Here is an 8,172-nt window from a genome sequence, read left to right on the forward strand (position 1 = left end):
ACTAGTCTTCTTCCTGATAGTCATTCAAACCGCTCTCCACCTTGCCTGAAATCTTCAGTCACTCACTACCATTCTCCCCAAACCTCCCACTTTGAACCTGCAGAACAGCAAACTGGTCATAGATGGGAAGGACTCCTAACCCACCATTTGTTGCAGCTGATGGCATTCTTTTAAATCTAGCATTTAAAAAATCAGAATCACATATGTATCACCTATGTGCTTGACACATAATAAGGAGAGACACACACCCATGTCTCAACACATCCTATTGATGAGAAAACTCATCAAGATGATGTGACCACTGGTTGACCCCTGAGCTAGACCTCCATCATCAGAGGCTCCTTACTCCCAGAAACTGCCTCAAGGACACAGCCTTGAGTTAGTAAGTGGTGTTGGAACCATTTGGATGGTAAACATTATTGAACCCAGTTAAGGCCTCTATATAAATTTTTAAGATTTGGTAGAAAGACGGGGTGATATATTTGTCTTGCAGCTGCCCAAGGCAAGTGTGATGGGTAAGTTCCCTTGCTTGTTAAATCGGGGCACCTACCAATCTGGAATGACTTGCTTCTTTCTTTGGTCTCTTCTTGCCCTCCATGTATGGAGGCCAGTTTCAGATTATACACGGGAAGCTTCCAAGAAGGTTGTGAACCAGCATCTACCCTGGTCCCAGATTCACCTTTAAGTACTTTTCACTCCCCAGAGTGCCTGGGTAGCTCAGTCAGTTTAAGCATCTGACTCTTGATTTCAGCTCATGTCATGGTCTTGCCATCTGTTGAGTTCAAGCCCCACATTGGGCTCTGCACTGAGCGCAGAGCCTGCTTGGGTTCTCTCTCTCTCCTTCTCTCTCTGCCCTCCACCACTCACTTTCTCTTTCAAAATAAATAAATATGCATTTAAATAATAATAATACATATTTTTCACTCCCTAAGGAAGGATACTCATGAGTATTCCACAGCCTAAAATTTTATGGTTAAGAGGAATCTGATAGATGAGGAAACTGAACTCCACAATGATAAGGAGGACCTCTACAAGTCAGGGCAGTCTAATTATTATAACCCATAACATAAACTTGTAGTGGTAATCTATCTCTCACTCAAATCATAGTCTAATTTAAGATGACAGGTGCATACCTTAGGGGCCAAGGCCTTCTATATGGCCCCTTTGATTCCTCTTTTTTTAACTGTGGTTGGAGAAAGAAAAGTATATGGAAAGTTCAACAAGAGGTTTAAATGGACCTGGACTAGGGGTACATCATATAAGCTCACATTTCTTTGACCAAAGGCCAGTTACATGAACACATCTAACTGCAAGGAAGGCTGAGAACTATAGTGACATTTTTTTTCTTTAATTGCAGGCATTACCTGGCTTATAAGTTGCCTTAAATATTTTACTTAAAAAAAAAACCTATTTAGAAATTTGTAATAGGAGAGCCTGGGTGGCAGTGTTAGTTGAATGTCTGACTCTTGATTTTGGCTCAGGTCATGATCCCAGAATCATGGGATCAAGCCCTGCATCAGGCTTCACACTAAGCATGGAGCCTGCCTGAGATTCTCTCTCTCCCTCTCTCCTTCTGCCCCACTCCCCGACTTGCTCTCTCTCTGAAATAAATAAAATAGCCCCTTTTTCCTCTGAGTGCAAGGTGGTGATTCCTTGTCCTCCTCTTTTCCTCCACTGCTGCCCGGTTCCAGGATCAGCTCAGGCCATGCGTTTTGGAGACCTGAAAACCCCCACAGGCCTCCAAGTGCTCAACGACTGTCTGGCGGACAAGAGGTACATCTAGGGGTACGTGCCATCACAAGCAGATGTGGTAGTATTTGAAGCAGTCTCTGGCCCCCCACCTGCTGACTTGTATCATGTGCTATGTTGGTATAATCACATCAAGTCTTATGAAAAGGAAAAAGCCTGTCTTCCAGGAGTGAAGAAAGCTTTGGGCAAGTATGGCCCTGCTAATGTGGAAGACACCACGAGGAGTGGAGCTACAGATAGTAAAGACGATGACATTGATCTGTTTGGATCTGAGGAGGAGGAGGAAAGTGGAGAAGCAAAGCGGCTAAGAGAGGAATGCCTGGCACAGTATGAGTCCAAGAAAGCCAAAAAACCTGCACTTGTCGCCAAGTCTTCCATTTTACTAGATGTGAAGTCTTGGGATGACGAGACAGATATGGCAAAACTAGAGGAGCGCATCTGAAGCATTCAAGCAGATGACGTGGTCTGGGGCTCTTCTAAACTAGTTCCGGTGGGGTATGGAATTAAAAAACTTCAAATACAGTGTGTAGTGGAAGATGACAAAGTTGGAACAGATATGCTGGAGGAGCAGATCACTGCTTTTGAGGACTATGCGCAGTCCATGGATGCGGCTGCTTTTAATAAGAGCTAAAACACATCATAGATAATCGCCCTTGAATAAAAGCTTGAAAGCCAATAAATAAATAAATAAATAAATAAATAAATAAATAAATAAATAGAAAATAAATAAAATAAAATAAAACTTTTTAAAGAAATTTATAATAAAGAAATCAAGTCAGAAAGTATTAGAAGAACCTGAACAGAAACATATGTCTATTGCTTTACAATCCAATACTTTTACATCTTCTGTTCAATCACCATTTTCAACATAACCCCCTACATCTCTGAAAAGGTCCAAGTCATTTCACGTAAGCTTCTTCATCTGTCATTATTATGTTACCATTTCTTCCTCTTAATTGTGCCCCCTTGTATAAAGTTTACCACAAACCTCCATCTCTGCCTACTCCCTATGGCACTTCATTGCCATATTGATCTAGTTTCTCTCTCTACTCATGTGCCCAGTTGAGAGTAAACCCTAAGGTATCTGAAACGCTGACTGAAATAAAGCTACAGTATGAAAGTTGCAAACAGTTTTCTGGTCTCAAGATTAATAAAGACTTTAATTCCTCTTTGATGCAGTCAATGTTTCCCCCCCCCCCATGGAAAATTGCTTCCAGTAGGCTCTTGATATTATTCAAATATTAATTCAGAAGTTAAACTGTGATGTGAATAACTTAAATGCCTATGTTTCACATGGACCATATGACTTTATATATTGCTGAAGTAAGAATATATTTCAGACTTTTCTTGGTTTTCTATGTGCATATTAGATTTTCATAGCAGAAAATTAGAAAATAAAAAAATAGAAAACACTTATTTTCTATTGAACAATTATCACAAACTTAATGACAACACAAATCCATTACAATTCAGTTCTACAGTTTAGAAGTCTGACATGGGTCTAACTGGGCTAAACTCAAGGTGCTGATAAAGCTACCTTCCTTTCTGAGGCTCTAGTGGTATATCTGTTTCTTCTGCTTTTCCATCTCTTGGAGGCTGTTCATATGCCTCACCTGTGGCTCCATTCCTCCATCTGCAAGTTCCACAACATCATGTCTCTCTGGCCATTCTTCTGTAGTCACATCTCCCCCTGACCTCTACTGCCTCCCTCTTCCACTTTTATAAGGATCTTCATTATTATATTGAGCCCAGTGGACAATCAAGGATAATATCTCTATTTTCAGGTCAGTTGATGAGCAACCTTAATTCCCTTTTACCATGTCAGGTAATACACTTGCAGTTTAGGGATTAGGATATGGACATCTTGGGGACCATTATTCCACTTACCAGTTATTGTGTTGAGAGAAGTACTAAGATGGAGAGATGGATTTCAACTACATATGAATTGAGTCTTATAAGGCACTGACCCAAATTACTGTGTACACTTGTAAAAGAGAGCATGAAGATGGCAGTAAAATGTTAGTATTTGTAAAAGAGAAGGGCCAGAGAGGAGAAGAGGAAAGAACTGCTTTTATGAGAACCTGTGTAAGTCTCCTAGCATTAGGATTGTTGATCTGACACACATTTGGGAACTTGAAAAATAAGTCTCTTTATTTGAGCTTTGCCAATCTCATAGGGCATCAGTAAGTCTCTTTCATGAAAATTCAAGGGAAGTAGACTTTAGCCAGGTGAGTCAAATCAAGGGAGGGGGAAAGGACTGAAGCATACAGATTACTTTGTGAGTATAAGTGATGCTCTTCTTTGGGGATCTGAAAAATCATTGAGGTCACTTTTCTGATGGGTTTTAAGTATCTTAAGTATCAGATGATGTATCTTAAGTATCAGATGATGGGATCCACAGCTAAAACTTAGTCTGAAAATGTTAATTCCACTTCAAAATGTCCTCAGAGACTTTAAAGAGAATTTAAATTTCCTTCTATGGTATTACACTAAGTGAAATAAGTCAGTCAGAAAAAGACAGATATCTTATGTTTTCACTCATCTGTGGAACTTGAGAAATTTATCAGAAGACCATAGAGGAAGGGAAGGGGCAAAAATAGTTACAGAGAGGGAGGGAAGCAAACCATAAGAGACTCTTAAATACAGAGAACAAACTGAGGGTTGATGGTGGGGTGAGGGAGAGGGGAAAATGAGTATTGAATGTAAAAGATGAGCCATGGGAATCTATCCCCAAAACCAAGAGTACTCTGTACATGCTGTATGTTAGACAATTTGACAATTAATTATATATTTTTTTAAATTAATAAAATAAAATAAATTTCTTTCTGTCATTAAATATGATGAAAGCAACCAAAGAAAGCATTCATTTGACTACTGCTGCTTTTGTTTCTATGTTTCAACATAGAATTTTGAAGTATTTTTTGTTCTTGTACATTGTGCTATCTCTTCATTAATTTAGCTTGTTCTGCGCACCTTTGGTTAGTGAAAATTTGGTAGCAGTAGTAAAAGCAAAAGTTATTCAAAAGACATCTCTCTTCCCAGCTGTTGTTTCCCAAAACCAAACCCACTGACAAGATTGAAGTATGTTTCCTAGAGAAAGAAAGATGAGAAATTTGACTTTACAGACGTCCATTTGAGAAACACATAAAAAGAGGAAGATCTGGAAAAAGACTAGGATAGGAGACAGATGTCTGTGGATTTCTATTGGCGCTAAGGCCTGTACACAGCCTCAGACTAATACCTCAAGAGAAGGCCAGACTTCAGGGAAGGGTTACTGCACATCCTCCTCAGGGATTTGAGCCACCGAGTCTCAGCGTCAACAGATTATTCTTTAGGTATGACCTAGAAGCAGCAGAATCAAGTGGGATCCCTGGATATCTCTACAGTGATTTGTGTTACTGATAGCAGATAACATCTGTTATCTTCAGGACCTGGACACATTCAGGTGAAATCTATAATGCACTGCATTTCTCCAGAGAACGGGAACAGCAACAATGATGGGGATGGATCGTGTATTCCTTTCTGAACCACCTACTTCCAGCAAAAAGAAAGGGCATGCTCAAATCATGACCTCTACAAGATGGCAGTATGGATGTTCAAACTAAATTCAGCTATGTTACATATACACTTCCTACCCCTCTACCAACCCTAGTGAAGGAATCGTGATTTTCTTAGGCACTGAGAACCCAAATTGCAGCAAAGAGGGATAAAATGAATGACTGAGAAAACCATTTCTCTCTAGAGGCATGGAGATGAGGAATACCTTTTACTCCTGTCCCTGAAGTGTTCATAACAATAGAATAGGCTGATTTTTAGAATTAATAGCAAGATAAAGAAAGAAGTATTTTTGGGATTGAATTATTCAGAAATAAGCAGTCTACTTAGTCATAGTAGATACTGAGTTCTGGGTCCTAAAAGGAGAGATTTGGGGTGCCTGGGTGGCTCAGTCAGTTGAGCATCCAGCTTTGGTTCAGGTAATGAACTTGCAGTTCATGGGTTCAAGCCTCACTTCGGGCTCTGCCTGTGCTGACAGCTAGCTCAGAGCCTGAAGCCTGTCTTCAGATTCTCTGTCTCCCTCTGTCTCTGACTCTGCCCTGCTTACGTTGTCTCTTTCTCTCAAAACATTAAAAATAAATAAATAAATAAATAAATAAATAAATAAATAAATAAATGAAAGGAGAGAACTCAGAGTCATTATATAGTGGGGTCAATCCTAGTCTTGGTTGATAGTAAACAAAAGTGTTGTATTTGCATATCAGAGGCTTTTAAAGTTCTTGAAGGTGAATGTTAGTAAACTATGTGGAGAGAAATAGAGAAGATGTGTGGCAAAGCAGGAATGATAAAAAAAATTAATGCTTATTATTCTGTGCCAATTACTCTTTTAAGTATTTTACATGTATTATCTCATTTAGTTTGGCTGATCAAAATGATAGCAAAAAATTACAAATTAAAAACAAGGAAACTTTAAGCTCCTCTTTTTAATTTATGGATAATATTAAATGATTGCTATTATGCCAACTCTATTATTTTGTGAACATTTACATTATAAATTAGTAAATATCTCAATAATACCCACATCAATGAAATTTCTATAAATTTTATTATACATATAGCTGTTAAAACCTGAATGTCCTGACATTTTTATTTAAATATTTAGAAACATTAAAGAATATGAACAGAGGCATTCATAGATAATGTTCAAAGGCCAAAAAAATAAGACCCATTTTTTCACTTTACTCTGGTACAAAATATTTAAATATAATACCCCTTTCTTTTCTGGTTAATTATTCTCAGTGACATTTTGAGATCAGAATCAGCATATAATTATTCTTTCTCTAAAACCCCTGAAATTAAAGTTGAGCTGACAAAAGAATATTTAAATCTCAGAACTTTTGAAAAATTACCTCCAAGTGAGTCAGCTAGAACTAACTTTATTTTATTAAGATTTTAATTTTTTTAAAAAAAATCTTTGATTCTTCAAGGTGAATAAGAGGTCTGTGTTATTGAAAGAAACTTATGGGATGGTACAGGGAAAATCTGTGACTACAAAAATGAAAGTACGTTTTTCTGGAATATTGAGAATGAAAGGAAACTATGATCCATCTCCACTCTTTCAGTTCCTTAAATTGCAAAGAGGGGCAACTGAGTGGCTCAGTTGGTCAAGCATCCGGCTTCAGCTCAGGTCATTATCTCACGGTTCTTGGGTTCGAGCCCTGCGTCAGGCTCTGTACTGACAGCTTGTTCAGAGCCTGGAGCCTGCTTCAGATTCTGTATCTCCCTCTCTCTCTGACCCTTCCCTGTTCACACTGTCTCTCTCTGTCTCTCAAAAATAAATAAAAAGCATTAAAAATTTTAAAAATATTTGCAAAGATATGGGTCACTTCAGAGACTTCTTATAAACTGCTTCCTCTCCCCACATGCTTACCCTGCTCCAACCTACCCTCAGTCCTTTGACTACCTACTTATTCTTCCAGTTACTTCTGCAGGCAAGTCTTCCATGCCTCCCAAGCTATCTTACACCTCCCCGGTAGATGTTCTGGCATAAGCCTCCACTTTCATAGTTTTTAATTATATCTTTAGGTACACAAATTTTTGTTTGTCATGCTGAAAAAATTATAAGACCTATTCCATGAAAGCAAGAACTGCGTTGCCCTGGTTCCCTGCTGCATTCCAAACCCTCACTATGATGTCTGCAATATGGTATGTGTGCTATAGATGTTTAGTGGAAAACATGAGAAAGATAACAGGAGTCTTAAGACAGAGAAAAATGATGATCATTTATAAAGCAATAATGCACAACTATGTATGTATCAATAAATAATATCAAAATTCTCAATTCAACTAATATTTGTGGAGCACCAGATCTATGCCAGGAAATGATGGCGAACCAGACCCCATCTCTGCATTTGGGGTACTTGCAAGTCTATGGGAGAAACATATGATAAGAAATGATGATGAGGCACAATGACAGGCATTACGGTAGGGTAAAAACTAAGTGCTGTGGGTGGAAACAAATTGGAAGGGAATCAATTCCAGTACCTATCACTAAGTTACAAATTGTCCTGAAAGATAGTGGTTAAAACAATTCGTTATATTTGGGGGTGGGGGGATCCCAACTGGGGGAGGAGTAGAGAGAGAGGGAGAAAGCAGGCTCTGTGCTGACAGCAGCGAGCCTGATGTGGGGCTCACACTCCCCAACCACGAGATCATGACCTGAGCCACCCAGGTGCTCCAATTTGTTATTTTTATATATCATATTTCTGTGGGTAGCAATCTGAGCAGAACATAGATGGCTTGTCTCTACTCATGACCCTGAGACCTCAGCTCTAATAATTAGAATCACTGAGGACTGGAATGACCATAGGCTGGCCACATACCTCTCTCCGTCCCTTTCTTTATTTCTTTCTCCACCCTCTGCACTTT

At 38.9% G+C, this 8,172-nt stretch overlaps 1 pseudogene; it reads left to right on the plus strand.

Moving 5' to 3' along the window:
- Positions 1-1,705: 1,705 nt before the first annotated feature.
- LOC115302123 lies at positions 1,706-2,380 on the plus strand (annotated as a pseudogene).
- The last annotated feature ends 5,792 nt before the right edge of the window (positions 2,381-8,172 follow it).

The sequence above is a fragment of the Suricata suricatta genome, chromosome 1, assembly GCF_006229205.1.
Source record: "Suricata suricatta isolate VVHF042 chromosome 1, meerkat_22Aug2017_6uvM2_HiC, whole genome shotgun sequence".
Classification (NCBI taxonomy): Eukaryota; Metazoa; Chordata; class Mammalia; order Carnivora; family Herpestidae; genus Suricata; species Suricata suricatta.